At 44.8% G+C, this 4,995-nt stretch overlaps 1 non-coding gene across 1 annotated transcript; it reads left to right on the top strand.

Moving 5' to 3' along the window:
- The first annotated feature begins 1,958 nt into the window (after positions 1–1,958).
- LOC129689880 (small nucleolar RNA SNORA17) lies at positions 1,959–2,090 on the top strand. Its single transcript, XR_008722202.1, has one exon. It is a non-coding gene; the product is annotated as a small nucleolar RNA SNORA17 (small nucleolar RNA).
- Positions 2,091–4,995: the final 2,905 nt, after the last annotated feature.

Below are 4,995 nucleotides of genomic sequence, written 5' to 3'. Positions count from 1 at the left end.
GAGGAGACGTAGAAGAGAAATATCTTGCAGGGCACCTAATGTGATAATAGAAGCCATGGGTTATTGTGCTGGCTAATTTCTTTGTCTTGACACACTTTAGATTTATCTGAAAGGAGGGAGCCTCAGTTGAGAAAATGTCTCCATAATATATTGCTATGAGGTGTTTTCTTAATTAGTAATTGATGGGAGAGGGCCCAGCCATTGAATGTGGTGCTATCCCTGGGCTGGTAGTCCTGGGTTCTAGTAATAAAGCAGGCTGAGCAAGCCATTAAAGAGTACCCATCCATTTCCTCTATATCAGTTCCTGCCTGCTTCCAGGTTCCTTTCCCTTTTGAGTTCCTGTCCTGACTTCCTTCCATGATGAACTACAATGTACAAGTATAAACAAAATAAACCCTTTCCTCCCAAGTTGCTTCGGCTACGATGTTTCATCACAGCAATAATAACCATAACTAAGACAATCATCAAACAAAATTCCCAATGCCAAGTGTGGGTACCTTCTTATGAGCTGTTGGACTGGAGGGACTCAGAGGCTCAGAAACAATTCAAAATCTTGACATTTCTCTTGGTTGCCCACAATAACCAATTACTGAGAACACATTGCTGAAGATGTCATGTGCCTTGATCTAAAAATACAGAAAGAGAAGCTGTGGCGGAGCTGGAATCTTCCCTCTTGCTGGCTAGGTTTTATGATGCTGGAAGGTGTTATTTGTGCTGCTGCAGAGTAGGACAGGGACAGCATCAAGAATGTTACTACTCTTCTTCCTCATTTTGGTGGCCTAGCAAGTGGAGCAGGGGCTGTCTCTGATATGAATTTTGTTGCCTGCTTTTGAGTCACTTCCTCCTAGCTGGCTGCCTTTTCTGGCCTCAGAGAATGAGGATGTACTCGGTCCTGAGGTGATTTGATGTGCTGGGGAGTGTTGACACGAGGGGAGGGAGGCCTTTCCTGAAAAGAATGGGAGGGAGGCATGGGGGAAGAAGATAGAGGGCAGGCAGAACCAGGAGGAAAGGAGGGAGGAGCCTTTGTTTGGGACGTGAAGTGACAAAATAAAAATTAATAATAAAAATTAAAATAATGTTACTACCTGTGAACCCTACAAACTAGAATACCAAATTGCTAGACAAATACATGACCACTGGCTCAATAGTGCCGGAACTGTTATGAGAGTAACCGACTGCTTTCAGCTGGCATACAAGACACATTCCACAGGAGGAGAATCACACATGATTATATAAACATGTTAAAAACTTGATGGCTAAGGACCTGTTAGGCCCAGCAGGTTAATTCACGAATGTCCTTTATTTAACGTGTCATGTTGTCATGCTTCTCTCAAAATATCTATGTTTATACCCCCACACAAATGCTACTCTCAGCCTTAATCAAAGAAGTTTCTATTTAAAATGGATGGCAGTGAATACAGAATACAGTAGCTGTATTACAACAGTTCTTACAGGAAAAGACCATCACTAAGGTATTAAATAGGAGACACCTGGACTCAAGGTGCTGAGAATAAGTCATAGTTGATTGTCCAAGCCTAAACTAGACATGGATACCACCTCCTCTCAGGCTAAGTAAACGCAAAGTAAAAGGAAGCAGAAAGAATGTCTGACTGGGATACAGGGAGAGGACTGTGAAATGCTACCTTCTAGACTCTGTAAGCAAATGTAATCACAACTTCACAGTAACTGTAGCTGTCTGTCATAGGCCTGCACAAGACTAGGCCCAATGGTACATAGATTGAGGAGCTCTCCCCATTGACCTATTGACTACTGACCAATTCTGGGGAGGGCAGACATTGTCTTCAGTTACATGCTCTCTGCATCTACCAGCTCTGAATGGAAAATGCCAAACCTCTGATGACGCAGATGGCCAAAGTTATACTCTACAGGTTGCACAACAAATAAAAAAAACGTGACAGAAAGGGTGTGTAGGTCTGAAGTACCAAGAATAATTTATCCCTGCCCCTAGAGGTGTTGCAGGTGTGGCTGCTGTGTCATATGTGTGGTCAGTAGGTGGCAGAGAGGAGTGAGCCTATGTCTACGCTCAGTGCTCTGAAGTATGAACATCTGAATGTTAATAATCTAACATTCCCTGAAAAAAGCAAGCCCGAGACCATCTCCAGACTGGCGCCAGGACCTGGACTACCCTGAGATGAGCACCAGTCCAACCTGGAGGTGGAGCAGACCAATCCCAAGATGGCACCTGCCTGGCTCCATAATGCATGAGTGAGACATAGCACTCTGGCATCCACTCACTCCTGAGAAGACCCCAGACACTCAGACCCCAGATGTCACTAAGAGGAGCAAGTAAGTGGTGGAGAAATGAAAGAGAGAGGAAAGGATGTGGATACAATGAAGAGAAGCAGAACTGGAGAGTCAGGGTTTGGGAATTGAGTCAGGCCTGAGGTGAGTAATGTAACCAGGGACTATGGTGTGGTCCTGGCCTGTGCCACCACCAGGGGCCATGTCTGGGACCATGGCCCTACAGCAGCAGGGGTCTGTTAGCACCAAAGGTCAGGTGGATGCCCTTAGTCAGCTGCCACCCAGGAACATGTTAATGTCTGAGGGCTGTGCAGAACTGGCCCTACCCCTCATCTGGGCATCTCAGGGAGCTGGCTGTGGGGAAGTGAGAGCAGGAGAGCTAACCCTGCCATTTACCAGCTGCAATCCTCGGGAGAGCACATTGCAGGAGTTGGGGGTGAGCTGGCCCCAAGGATAGGCCCTGAGGATATGAGTGTTGGTGAGCTGGCCCTATCAATCATCTCCTATGAGGTGGCATGGATAAGGAAGAGATAACCTATTTACTCTTGTTCTTTATCATCTGTAGCAGGAGGGAGGTCTGACCCTGGGGTCATGAAAGCAGGAGAATTGGGCCTGCCCTTCCCTGATGCAGTGCTTGGGAGAGCAGGCCCTGCACTTTTCCTTGCTACTTATAGCTGGCAAGTGAGCTGGCCTCAAGGGCTTGAATGTGGGAGGGCTGGCCCTGCCTCTGGCATAGACAAGGGAGCGATGCTCTCTTCCCCTCCCTTAATCCTTTGCCAGCTATGGCAAGTGGGAGAGCTGGCCCTGGGTTATCAGACTGGGAGAACTGGCTATGTCCCTCATTTTCTCTAAACACTTGAGAAAGTAGGGACTGCAACTCTCCTGGGCAGCATAATAGAACCTGCCCTGGTTAAATGGAGTGCTGGTGAGCCAGCCTAGACACCAAAGGCTTGAGAGCAGGAGAGCTGGCAGAAAAAGCCCAGATCCAGGGCTGTAAGTAAGCCCAGCCCAACATCTACACCATCAATGAACTGCTGGAGTGCATAAAGGGACCAGTCCTACAGATGCAAAACTACAAGATATCCATGATACAGGGCAGAAACAGGATATCAGAGAAGGGTCCCAGTGAGGTCCCAGTATTGACAGAAGTCAGAGGCCTTGCTCATACCAGACAAATAAGTCATTGCAAGGACCATTTGCTTGCAAAGAAGTGTGGACAAAAGGGTACACTGTGGGGGCACACTGTGACACCCTACAGCTTCCACTACAAGATTCTTTTCCCCTCTGTTGCAGGAGAGGTTGTAAGGGTGAAGGGTCTGTAGAAGGGGAGCGGGAGATGAATGGGTTTGGTGTGCATTATGTGAAATTTACAAGGAAATAATAAGTCAACAAAAAACAATTTAACAAAAGTTTTTTTTCAAAGTAAAATAAAGAAGAAGTCCAGGCCCATTATTGCTACTGACCAGCAGCAACTCATTAGGCAACTGCATTTGTGAAGAGGCAAAGGTGAGAGAACAGGCTGAGGAACCTACCCCTCTATCTTGTACTAGCTGAGGCTCTAGTACCTTTTTCCTTCATCTTAAAATTGACATAGAAGTTATACCTACCCAGAGGGCTTTGGCATAACTACAACGAGTTATTGTGATGGTGCCCTGAAAGCAGGATCGGGTACATAGTTAACATTGCTGGATGCTTGCTATTAATTTTTTTCTAATAATTTATTTAATATCTATGTCATTTTAAAATTGGAGGGATGCTTAAGTATACTTACTTCACCGGTTTAATGACTATAGTGTGGGCTCACAGCTATTTATTTATCAGCATTACTGCTGTCACACGGGATATTGGTCTCATTAAAATCTATTTTAAAACACAGCTGTTTGCCAGATGTGATGTGATATCCCAGTAATGCACATATCAATGAACTCATGGGTTTCTGAAGCTTCTTAGGCCTCCCCCCTAGACCCGGGCTGTGCCCCTCAGCACCCTCTCTGATCATTCTCTCGACTAGACTGAAAATTATGCCAATATGTTACCCAGAAAAGTAAATGTTCTTTAATAGTATACTTAGGCAAGATTTAAAAAAAAAGATGCATTACTTTCAAAAGATTATCTTCACGTATGTTAGCCTTCACCCATTTGTTGTTGTTTGTGTTTTTGAAACACTGACTCCCGTGGGTGACAAATTTATCGATGTTCAATGAAGCCAACACTTTACAGTGGAAAGCAACCCAGAAAGAAGGAGAATTTTAAAACTTGGTTAATAGTACTTTCATTTAAATAAGTCTATAGGAGAATGATGGCTTCCCTTTCACTAGGTTTGCTTGTTGACTTGTTTGTTTGTCACCACCAAAAGACAGTTTTAAAAGTAGACCTTGATACCTTTGCTTCTATTTTCCAACATACCTTCAAAAGTATATCTGGCAACAAAGAAACAAAAAACAAGAGACAGAGATGGAGCTTCCTAGGCTGCTTGTGGATGTGAAGACTGAAAGTCTTTCCAGACACTGACCGTGTTAGTGCTCTGTACTGTACAGAAAATATTTGAACGCAACTTAAGCTGAAGGAAGAAGAAGACCTCACAGGCATGGCCGTGTCATCTAGAGGTGACTCTGGTGTGTACAATGGGTGGCACAGAAGAAAGGAAGCTGTCTGATGCCGTGAAAGGGCTTTAATGGATTAGACACACTTGAAACCAGATAGTCATGCTGGTTTTTTGACAGCTGAGGTCAG

Source organism: Psammomys obesus, unplaced genomic scaffold (assembly GCF_907164565.1).
Source record: "Psammomys obesus unplaced genomic scaffold, mPsaObe1.curated_primary_1811, whole genome shotgun sequence".
NCBI lineage: Eukaryota > Metazoa > Chordata > Mammalia > Rodentia > Muridae > Psammomys > Psammomys obesus.
This window is presented reverse-complemented; position numbering and strand designations above follow the sequence as displayed.